Below are 12,745 nucleotides of genomic sequence, written 5' to 3'. Positions count from 1 at the left end.
AGGCAAGGACTTTTCAGCTTCCCATGCTCTGCCAGCTGCACAAGCAACTGGGAGGGGGCACAGCCAGGACAGCCGACCCAGACTGGCCAAAGGGCTATTCCATACCATATGGCGTCATGCTCAGTATATGAACTGGGGGGAGTTGGCCAGGGGGTAGCGATCGCTGCTCGGGGATGGGCTGGGCGTTGGTTGGTGGGTGGTGAGCAGTTGCATCACTTTTTTGTTTGTTTGTTTTTCCCTGTTTTTTTTCCTCTCTCTCCCCCTCTCTTGTTATTTTTGTTTTCATTACAATTTTTTATTATTGTTGTTATTGTTGTTGTTGTTGTTATTATTTTATTTCAATTATTAAACTGTTCTTATCTCGGCCCATGAGTTTTCTTACTTTTACTCTTCCGATTCTCTTTGCCATCCCGCCAGGGGAGCAGGGAGGGTGAGCAAGTGGCTATGTGGTTCTTGGTTGCCGACTGGGCTTTGGGTCAATATTTCTATCATACCACCTCTCCCACTCCTGCCTGGGATTTTAAAGTACAAAGGGGGATATGTTTAGACAAAAAAACAAACCAAACCAAAAAAAAACCCCAAACCCACACCAAAACCTAACAAAATCAAAACATTCAGAATACCTGAAAAAATCTTCAGAATTCTAAAAAAAAGTAATTTAGATCTGTCTGTAAAAGGAACTTCTACATTGTCATGCACAGACAGCTCTCGTTTATTCTCAGAGATAATGCAGCATTTGTGTATACATATAAAATACACTACAGTTTACTTCTACAGCTTTCCATGCCCAGTGCTTTAACAATGTGGAGTGATTTATATTCTTGTGTGATTTATCTCCCATGCAGCCATAGTCCAAAGTGGATGTAAGATGTAGTTCCAGGCAAAATATTTATATTCTGGCTTCTTGAAGGAAATATGCAAATGCTAGGTAACAGATTGTTGTGCAGAAGTCCTGCCTTCTCTAAAGCATCAGACTGCAGCACTTTATAAAATGCAAACAGATGAAGCAGGCATTGTAAATTGATTGGCTTTGGTGTGCTTCAGGGGAGGGCGGGGGAAGATTGCTTAGTGATGGGGAAAAAAGTTAACTTGTATTCAGAGAAGATTCTCTGTATTGATCAGTAGCTTGTTATACTGCGATAGAAGTGAGTGATTTGAACTGGGAACGGTAGATCAAGGCAGTCAGCCAGGCCTCTAATAAATAGGTTTCATAAATGGTGCTGGATAAATGATTTGAATCTCTGTAAATGATTCCTTTCATATCCAGACTATCAGGAAAATACACTTTTACATTCTCAGATGTGTTTTAAAGACATAAAAGCTAAGGGTATCAAAAAATGAAGATTAAAAATCCATGCTACTCTTGGCCATGACGTATACATTTGCTACGAAAAAGTAGATCGTCTTTAAGTGCTTTTCCTATGTTTTCTCTATAAGCTACTTGCAATAAGGACACTTCAGTGCTCAGAACTTTTATTCTTTCTGTCAGGAGGTACTTCAACACACTTATGTAGTACATCGGACAACCTGAGTGTACTGATCGCATTTTGGGATATTGTACCTTAAAAAGGTGTAGTTGTTTTTCTTGTAGATATTATAAGATGTTCAAATGTGATAGTAGTTTCATTTAAGTACCTCAGGAAAAAATTAGTGCCCGTGGAAATAAGGGAGAGGGTGCTGCTCAGAGATGGCTGGGAGGTGTTACTAGAGCTCAGGGAAAGGACATGCAGAATAAAGGTAAGAAACCCCCTGTTTTCTGAAACTATATGGTAAACTGCAAATTCTGGAGACTGTGTGGAAATTAGCTGGAAATGAACACCAAAGGAACAAACCTATATTATTTAGTTTTCAGTGCAAGCCACTAAAGGATTGACCATCCCTAAAGTGAATAACTATCTGTTCTGCAACAGTGGTTTTCTGTAACATTTATATCTTGCTCAGGGCTACTCAGGGGAGGTTTATAAATTGTTGAAATCACTTTATAGCACATTTAGAGCTCATTTCACAGCAGTTTAAGGGGCTGCAATGAAGCTAATAGCCTTCTGCATTTCTTAAGTGTTTGTGATTTAAAAAATGATATAACATTTATAATACTTCAGAGTTATTTCCAAAAATAACATGGTAAATCTAATCATTATACAATCAGTACATGATAAAAATCCCAGTGTTGTGAAGGTCTATTTTCAAGTATTTTTCACCATGCTGTCCAAGATTTCATATATTTGGCAGGGTGATTCATGCAAAATAGCCCCATGAGAAATACAACAGACCAAAATGTTTATCAGGCCTAAAATCCTGATCAGGGGAGAAAGAACTTTACAGATTTGTGACAGTAGCCCTTCTCTTTTGCTAAGCTGATAGGTTGGAAGAGGTTACAGATTATTTTGTCTTGTCAGCCACCTAAAAGCAAGACCAATTAACCTGAAGAGACTGCTCCTTGGTCTGTACCCACATTTAATATAACTTGTTATAACTTCCTGTATTGAACTGTCAGAACCATTTAGAAATGAGAAGTGCTGAACAGTAATCAAGTCACTTATAAAACAGTCACACAATAGGAGGAGATGGAAATAAAGTTGGCTTAGATCCTTCTTCACATAATTTAGTTGCAAATTCCCATTGGTAAAACTGAGAGGAAAATCTCATTTACTGATATAAAACATTTTTATTGGAGAAGCAGCAGTTGCATCCGTGATGATATTATGTACTATCAAGTATTAACCATTATCCATTTATCCAATTGTCAATGACATGATCATGTATGTCAATGACATGCATGTAAGTGATGACCTCAATAACTGGAATGTTAGTGAACCAATCCTCTCATCTTTTTTTGTTGTCCAGGAGCAAACCAAGTCCAGGAGCCTGTAAGTTCAGTGATGCCACAGAAGATCCCACTGGGTTTTTATTGATTGGGCTAATCAGTTTTTACCTTCGTTGCCCTATCTGTGTTTAAATTACATTCCTAGTTCAGATTTGCTGAGATCTGGCTGGTTCCCACAGATTCCCAATTCAAGACCTCAGATACCTTAAGGTCTTGATAAAGGAACTGTGTCTGTGACGTTTTCCTTAATTACCATGTCAGTCAATGCAGTTATATATTTTCCCTAACCACCATGAGGTGTGTGGAAGTAAAGGATATAAATAGACACCCTTTTAATAATAAGATCCAATGACATAATGCCAAACAGAATGCCTGTTGAGTCTCTTCAGTCACCTTGAAAATTTAAGAGCTGCTGTTTTCTGGATTGTGATTACTGTTGATTCACTTTTTCCTACCATGTATGCATTCTTTGTCTTGATGACAGGCATTAGCAGTTGTTTGTTAAGGATTTTTAATTCTATATTACAATCTTTTAGTCTTATATCTATCAAAGGCTATGAATTTTCTGCATTGTCAGTGCTGTTTATTCATTAATCCTCAAGGATTGATGTTTTCCTGAGTTTGGAACTACACAGTAGGAATTTATATCCTTGAGCATATCAAGGATATAAATCAAAACTGGTAGTTAATGGCCACTGGGTCAAGATATCATATTTAACATAAATATTGTCCTGATAATTTTCTGCATAAGCCTGGACTTATTAATATCTGCAGCTGCAGTTCTTATTTTGACTAACATTTGACTAGATGTGAGAATCGGGATTTGTTTACGGCCTCAGTGATTCGTTTACAATCTAAGTGGCAATGTGCCTAATATGGTAGTGCTGGGTTTTATTGAATAAATATATTGAATAATAATGGGATGGTAAATATTACAATTCTCCGTGACTGCAGTTGTTCCACTGTACTATGGAGGCTATTAGGATTTCTAATCAGATGCATGTCATAAACTATAAATGGGAATTTTACGTCCTAACAAAACTGTTGAGACTGAGAGTATTCAAAACACCTTTCGTCTTCAGCGTGACATCGGAGCTACTTCTCATTTCAGCGGGTCCACTGTAGTTAATTGTATCATACTGTTACTAAATATGCATGAATTTATAGTAAATTATTCCACGTACAAGAAGACATCTGTTAATTCACTGCTTGCAGTTTATTAGACTAATACGTGTAAACTGCTTTGAGCAATAAATTACAAGATTAGGGTTTTTAATGTTTAGGGATATCATTAGGCATTGTATGCTGGAGGTAGATTTGACAAATGCTCTTTGCTAATGTAGTATATTTAAAGGAAAATCTGTATGAGTTAATTTTAATTACTGTCATATTAAAGAATATAAAAACAACTAATGTCAAAGGTGTACCAGTGCTGTTGATTCAGTGTTATCACGTGTGTATGATTAGAGAACCCTGTTTACAGAAATATTTCTGCAAATAAACAAACATGCAGACTTTCCTTTGAAATTGCAACTATGCCATGGCCTGAATTTTTCAGGCTTTTATATCTTTTTGAGCTCTGTATTGAAGTTTAAGTATTTAAACATTAAGAAGAAGCAACCAGTTGGGATCACTGAAGCAGCTGTATGATAAATAGCATGAGAACTCACAGGCTGAAGGCATGACAAATCCAGCTGTTACTTGTGTTTGGGAAAGGAAAATGTTTTGTCTGGCTTTTTTTTTTTGTAAAGAGCAAAGGGAAATTTTAACATGACACAATCATTTGTGTCTCAGGATCTGTCTGCCACCTAAGATACTATTCTTTATCTATTATTTTGTTTTCTAATTTACCACCAAGATTACCATTTTTAGTAAGACAAAGGCAGAAAAGGGAATGGGAGAGCTTCAGACAGCCCTACTTGCAATATTTCATAAACACTGTCAGTAACTAACTTTGCAAATATGGAAGGAAAATGACAGCAATGGAAGAGCACTAGTTAGCTTGGATTTGGTGCAGCTCGAAGAAGCTCTGATGAGCTATTACAAAACAAGAAAACTTACTGGCAACAACTTGCCTTTTCAAAGAACAATATGAAGGAGGTCTGCGATCCGTGCAACTACTTAATGGACTGCCATCCATAATGTGCTCTTTCATCTCTATCTTGGAAAGCTGAATATAGAGACCATTTCTTATACCAGCAAATACAGTTTGCTGTACAAATAAGTGGTTTTACTCATTTTATTTTGTTCATTTTTCCTTTGAAAAAGTTTCTGCTAATGAGCCTTGCTTAAGCTGTATGCTGTAGTGGTACTCTGAAGTTAGGAAAAAAAAAAAGATTTGCCTTTATCTTATTAAATAGCTGGCTGATCTGTGGCTTAATGATCTAGCAGAACAGACAGGTTAGTAAGGGCCATGGCAGCCAGTGGCTCTGGAGGAATTTATGACTCACAACTCCGCCAAAGCACACTCTGAAGTAGAAACTCCACCGACATTTGAAATTATGCTGTACACACTCTCTCGCTTCTGGGCAGTGAGTGCTCAGGTCAGTTACCCTGCCCTTTCATGCCTCATTCCTACTGTTCTGGTAGGGTCTGGAGTAGGTGGCAGCACAGAACTGACTGTTTTTTCTTCTTTTGTTTTGTTGGTTGGTTGGTTGGTTGTTTTTTTTAAACCTTTTTGATTTGCCACCCTCTGTGTTTTGAAAGTGCCCTGACTTCTGTGGGAAAGATAGAATGCATTTAATGTCTGGTCTATGCTTATGATTTGCAGTGGATGAATGATGCAGCTGTGTGGAGATGTCCTAAAATGGATTTTAGCGTTCCTGCCTTTTTTTTTGTTTTGTTTCAGATATCTAATGTATTTCTTTTTAAACTCCGTTTTCTGCCCCTTCTGTCTCCCTGAAGTTGGAAAATGTCTGGAATCAGATGCATACAAATAGGCATTAGCAAGTGTCTGCCTCTGAAAACTCCAGCATCTACCGAGGCAGGAAAAACTCCAACTCTGCTGTATTAACTGTTATACATGAATAGTCCCATCATAGTGCAGTAGGGAATAGTGACATATACACAAAAACTATTATAGCCCACCATTCATTTTCCAGTAGAATAATTCATAAACATTCATAAAAGTTTAGCTATGCCAAGTGGCAAACATCCCATCCTGCTACTCTGAAAAGCCTAAGATTTTTCATTTTGCAATGTAAACATTTTATTATGACACTTTTTGATTAGAATCGCATAAATCTCTCAGCAGTGAATTCATTGCATATATTTCGTGTTGAGAAAGTAGCTGCAAGTAAGCATCCTCTGATATTCTTTATATGTAATTTACTTAGGGAAGGTAGCAGAACAACAATAACACCACAGAAATATTGGATCAAAAATTATACAGAGAGGAGTATTTTCAAAGGGAAAGAGAGCATAACACAAAAGGAGCAAATAAAGGTTTATTTGCCGTGTGTTGTTTGCAAAATGTTTTGAACATTTTATTGAATATTTCTTCCATGTGAATTATGCATGCACTCCAGTGCCTTTGGGAAGATGCAAAACACTATAAATGACGAATGGAATACATGACCTCCTGATGGTTTCTAAGATAGTGCTTTAAATGGAAAAATGAACAATTTCATATCTACCAAGGATTATTTTAGTCCCTTTCAACATGGGTAAGCAAGAACATTGCAGTGAAGGGAAGATTTTTGAATGTGTTGAGGCTCTCACTGGAGCCTGCTGCATGGCATTGCAGGGAGATATTGCATATTGGTGCACTGAAATTGAGTTTCTGTAGGCTAAAAATTATCTTTCCAGTAAACTGCAACTGAAAGGAAAGTGTGTCCTAATTTCTTTAATAATTCTAGTGAAGTCTAGTAACTTTTTAAACGTTTATATTTCCAACACCTGACTGGTGTTGGGTTCAAACCATGGATCCTTCTGGTGGACCAACTACACTTGCCTTTTGAGACAAGCAAAAGCTATTACCATGTGAGTGACTAGCCAAGGCTGTCACAGAGACAGCTTTTCAGATATGGTGGTCTTACTCTCACTCCTGTGCTCGCTGCTTTTTGGATTATGTCTTCTTCCCGCTTTTCCATGTTAGATATGAGTTTGGGGCATAAGTATCAAATGTATATTCTTTCCTCTTCATACTTTCAAGAAAATATTTCACTTTCTAAATGTAGTCTTACCTGTAGCTTCATAATAAGACATTCATCCACTCAGTGAACCTTTACAAGACATTTCAAATAACAAAATATCAATTATTCTCTTTTGGACTGTATTTTAAGAAAAAATATGATGTAAACACCTTTTTTTCTTTGTAATTTATGTAAATCGTAAATACTTAATGAACGCTTGTGCAAAATTAGGTTAGTGAATCTCTGAAAGTTAAGTTAATTCTATGAAAAGGAAATTAAGGGTACAATGAGAACTGGCATCAGCTAAAGTGCATTGAAATACAGAATTTGGGAAACATGCAGTTCTCTCACTGCTGGTATCAGAACATGAAACCGAAGCAATATTTATTATTAATCAGTTTCATGTATAAAGGTACTTAGTCTTTTTACTGACATCATGCTTCTGTCATGTAATTCACCTTACCAAGAAAAAAAAATCCATATTGTTTAGAAACTATCATCATTAATTATATAGAATACTAATAGTAAACCTCTTCAGAGATAATAATTTCTCTGATTTATAGAATTTTTTTTTTAAATTTAAAACGCAGCTTTTGAACCTGAGTCTCGTTAATATATGGTTAAAAGTGGAACTAAGCAACACCCCCCCCCCCCAAAAAAAAAACCAACCAAACAAACAAACAAAAACCCCTAAACACCCCAAACTAACAAAAAGCAGTGACAAAAAGTTAATACAGTACTGAACTCATACACTTGCTATACTTAAAAGCAAGAGGAGTTTTACCTGACTCCTTAAAAATGCTCAGATGGTCATCTCCTACTTGGGTGCCTAACCACCACTGAAGTTCACAGGCATTTGCTAGAGCTCTGCAACAGTAAACATGGTAGAAAATTAACAATGGAACAATTGAAAAAAAAAATCAACTTTTTTTGTAGCAAGATTTTTTAAATTATACTCTTTTAATCATAGAGACCAAATTACACTTAACAATAAAAATAAAAGTTATGATTTAAAAATTATTATTAAATGTTTTCAGTCGGTGGGAAGGATTTCTTTTAACCTAATTAATTAGAATAAGGTTAATGTATGTGGGCTCTAGTAGAAGCTCATCATTTGGATGAGACAATTAGTTGCTGAAGTGTAACATACTTTCAGTAACAACACTGTGCTAGAGAGAGTCTGTTTCTAATAGCACATGGCAGCGCTGTGCACCTCTGTCCTTCTGCAGGACAGTCTCCAAGATGAGCAAGTCTCAGATAACCTGGAGGTGGAGCTGCAGATGTGAAGGCTCTCACTTGCACTGAAGGTATCTTTTCCGAGAAGAGGGGATGAAGGTCGTGGTACTGTACTGGGGGTACCTGCCAGCACAGCTAGTAGAGGCGTCACAAGTAGCAAAAGCGACCTGTAGTTTGATTTAGTCAATGGCAGAAAACCTGGTGAGGTCTATGTCGTTATTCTTGCCCTGGGAAGTGGAGGGTTAATTTGCTGCGGAAAGGTTTCTGTATGCTAAGCAGAGCCATAGTTAAAAACTGTTAAAATGGAGGAGACTGGGAGGTCAAAACTGGCACAAGCAATCTCTTGTCATTAGGACTAGAAATGCAGAGAGTATTATTGATGCCTGAGGATGGAAGGAGATGGGTATGTATATAGATACAAAGATAGGTGTAACTATTTTGTAGGGGAGGGTAAAGCATGTGGAAAAAGGGCAGAAAATAGCTGGAACTCTGCTTAGAAATTGCATGTAGTGTTCACTGTCTATAATTTTTCTGGTAAGGACAGTTGCCTGAACAGCATTGCTTTGCCTCCTGATTGTTCCGAGGGCAACCCAGAGACAGGAAATAAGTGTGGAGGCAACGGCAAAACACTGGACTCATTTTTCTGACGTTGTTCTGTTGTGATTATTCCTCTGCAGGTGCACTACCAAAAAAATCCAAAGCAATTCTAACTTCCTTCCTGTCCTCAGAAGTCACAAAGAGTATTCAGATCAGCTCAAAAAGTCAGATTTTGAAGCTAGTCATGGGAAAGAAGGGATGGAGAATTTTTTAAATATAAACATATATTCGGTTACAAAATCTTTATCAAGTGCCTAACTTAGTGAACATTCAAGCTGTTGTCAATGAAACTATAAGCACTTCAACAGTCAATACAGGGTTGCAGTTCTTGCTTTATTTTCACTGTGAAATGTGGTGGTTGAGTGAAATTTCCAGGTTACATTCTTGTTTGTTTATTTACTGTAATGTAGATTACTCTGATGCTCTTTTGCTCTGAGCTGTTCAGATTATAAATCTTCATTGGAGGAGTTAGGGGAATATAGTATCAGACTATCTATAGAAACCTCATGTAAGAAAGAGCAGCAGTGTCTGAGAGGTTTGGTTCCCTTCCCTAGAAAGAGATGAAATACATGCATATATTCCCTGAAATACATATAACGAAGTTCTTGATGTTGATCCATACTTTTAGGGCTATCAGTCTTTTCTGTTTAAGTGATTAGTGTTCTCATGTAAATTAATACCCAATTCTGACAAAAAGGGGAGTATGAGGAGTCAGATGGTCCAGAAATTCAAGCAATTAAGGTTTCAAATTTGGCTATTCATGATCTCACGTCCTCAAGTTAAATTGCTTCCAGGGCTCCAGTTGCTTGGTGTGCTTTTGTTTTTCATCCATTTTCCTGCCCTTTTGTTAGGGCAAAGGCTGTCTTCTGTATTTTTGTGGAAATCCTTGCTCCTCTGGGGCTCTAGCCTAGGTGAGGATCTACAACCAAATAATAATAATGTCAGATCTCAAGGATTAACAGGGTCTGGTTTTTAGATACTCATTTAAAGGGTGCATATATGTAAAGAAAGTTATAGAAGATGATACATCTGTTCTTTAGAAAAGTGACTACATGGCAAAAAATGAAATGAAAGATTTGGATGGTGAATATATAACATAACCTGAATTATTTTGCCAGAGGAAAATATTGGTTTTGTCATTCATCTCTTCAGTAGCCTGTTCAAGTTAATTTGAGAAGACAGACAGGCCCCTGAGATACATTATATGATGAGTCAGCCAGAGACTTAGAGACGTAGTCTAAGGAAAAAAAATAAATTTATAGGCTCCAGATCAGAAAATTTGGTTGTTATTATTATGCAGTAGTTGGAAAAGGTAAGCAAAACCGAATGTTCCTGCTGTCCATACACTGTGCTAGAAGATATCGAGTTCAAAATGTTCAGCATCACCACGAAAATAGTGCTTCATATCCTGAACTTAATTTCTCTCTTAAACTTTTGAAAGGTCAGGTAAGTAGGGGCCACACTAACAAAATCACCATTCCTCCTCCCCGAAGAGCAACAATAAGAAAAAAGTCACCTGTAAAACCAGACAAGTTCTTGTATTCAGACATCATTGGGTTGAGAGAGGTATGAATCTTACATTGTGTGTGGCTTGTGCCTGGTATTGAAGGAAAGTTTGAAAGCAACGCTTACAGGTAATCAAGAAGCATTACTGAGTATTATTGAGCCAGATCTTCCTGCCTACTTTTTGGAATGGGGTTTACAGTATAAAGAAAATACTGAAAAAAACAATTGAAATTGTGACTTACCCACCATAAAGGCACATGTATGCATTTTAGATGTAGGATGCAGTATTTTCTTTTGTACACTGATCTATCTTGATTTTTTGTTTCCCAAAAATGACCTTATCCTTCACCAGCTTATTAGACACATTGTCCAATCCTGTACTATCTAATGTTATTGAATAATTTGTTATTGAAAGAGTCAATTAAAATGAGTGCTACATCTGTGTTCCCCCTTTTCAGTTTTTCTTAATGAGGATAAACACCTCAAGGTACTCATAAAGAGATCTAAAGTAAGCACCAGAAGAAGCATTTTGGCATAGTTAATAACTAGAAACAAAGTTTATCTCACGTGGCTTTTGGAAAATGCCTTTGTATGAATGGGTCTAAATTCAGTTCTTATGTGTTTTTATCACACATTCCTCTCAAACATCCATGTTTAATGTAGCTAGTTGGTTATTTGATATTCAGACAAAAAATTCACACCTTACTTCAGGGTCGTAGTACAGACATGGCAGGAGGATTTTTAACTGGTATACAAATTGTTTAAACACCGAGGCTAATACTAAATGAAATGAAAGTGTTTGTTTTGCAGAACCTGTCACAAGAATTGATAAATTGCACCCTAACTTCCTTCTCAGATGATTACTCTTGTGGCTATGGATCTCTGAAAGAACTCACTCAACTGCAGTATTTCAGAAGAAACTGAAGTACAGATCTTGAAAGCTGAAAGTAAGTACCAGCTTTTGCCTTATTGTTATGTTTGTCTTTCCACATCAACAGTAGGGAAGCCTGGACAGGAGGAACCAACTGAAATATTCCTGATAGAGATTAAAGGGATAATTAGAAGCTTCCAGATAGCAAAGGCACTTGCCTTTTTGCCTTGATGCTTTATAAGCTTTGAAATAAGATCAAACACGAAATGCTTTAGTGTTTTTGAGGCGTATCAATAATAGTGGCTTCTAAAAGGGAGATTATCACAGTTTGTAGTGGATTCTCAGTGAGCTGGCTATGCAAGAGGTTTTCATACCACGGAGTATCAGCTTGGTGCACGAATTTGGAGCTGAGGTTTTCACTGGATCCTCCAGAGAGTGATTCAGAGTACTCCTAAAATAATTTTAACGCCTCCATGCAGATTCGCGGCCTTTTAAGAACACCTAATTACCTCCTGAATATTCAGTAACTATGTGGGGAGCTAAGCTTTAAGTCTAGACCTCTCAGTTAGATATCTCAAGTTACATGGTGTGAGCTACCATCCCATCTTCTCAAGCTTAGGCATTAATTCAGATGAGGTTACACACACACTGTACCAATCAAATGTACAAAAGACTGGGCATGATCAAAGAAGGGGATCACCATGGAAAGATTTGGATCCATTTAGAAAAGCTACAAATACCTACCTGATGTAGGTAATTATTTTAAGACTTTTAGATTGCAGGAGAAGATCAAGATTCAAAATTATCTGAATTATGAACATCCTGATTTAGAGAGTAGAGGGGTCTCAGTCATCAGAAACACCCATTCTCCAGTTCACTGAAACTATTCTCTCTTGTCCCTGTCCTCAAGATCCTTTCTATGCCCCAGCTTCTCCAAATCTTTAGTAAGCAAAGACACTATATGAGTTTTATCTTTATCTGTACCAGTTTAGCATGTTGTGTTTGGTTTGAATATCATCAAGTTCTAAGCATATCTAAGAATATCATCATCTCTAAGCATTCTCTAGAATTGTTTTTAGTAGGAATTTACAGTTTCATTCACCCAGTCACCCAAGAAAATATTTACATAAGGACCTTATATACTTTAGATTTTAAAAGATAATATTTACTTGAGGAAGAGATTAATAAAGAAATCAAACTCAATAACTAGCGTGTCATCACTGCGTCATCATTTTTTATTTCTGCTCTGTAGAGGAAGAACAGTTTTGTTTTGCAGCTGTACTACATTTACACAAGAAACTTGAATAGTCTTTCCACAGTGTTGTATTTCTGATGAGTGAGGAAAAAAAATCCTGCCCAGGAAAAAAATTAAACTACTGCAGCATCACTTATTCCCCTCCTACCTCTTCTACACATACTGATATGCCTACTTCTGTGGCATATTGTCCTGGTTTCAGCTGAGATAGAGTTAATTTTCTTCCTAGTAGCTAATACAGTGCTGTGTTTTGAATTCAGTATGAGGATAACGTTGATAACACACTGATGGTTTAGGTGTTGCTAAGTAATGCTTACACTAGT

The 12,745-nt window shown here is 36.9% G+C and overlaps 1 long non-coding RNA gene across 2 annotated transcripts in view; it reads left to right on the top strand.

Moving 5' to 3' along the window:
• The window catches only part of LOC140656955 (uncharacterized), a 117,697-nt gene that overhangs the window by 96,152 nt on the left and 8,800 nt on the right, over positions 1 to 12,745 (top strand). Inside the window, exon 3 of one of the 2 annotated variants that reach the window (XR_012044181.1) lies at positions 11,153 to 11,243. This is a non-coding gene — a long non-coding RNA (uncharacterized lncRNA). Of the gene's footprint in view, positions 1 to 11,106; positions 11,244 to 12,745 lie in introns of both variants that reach the window. The other variant, XR_012044180.1, reaches the window with a different exon arrangement.

This window comes from Ciconia boyciana, chromosome 9 (assembly GCF_034638445.1).
Source record: "Ciconia boyciana chromosome 9, ASM3463844v1, whole genome shotgun sequence".
Lineage (NCBI taxonomy): Eukaryota > Metazoa > Chordata > Aves > Ciconiiformes > Ciconiidae > Ciconia > Ciconia boyciana.
This window is presented reverse-complemented; position numbering and strand designations above follow the sequence as displayed.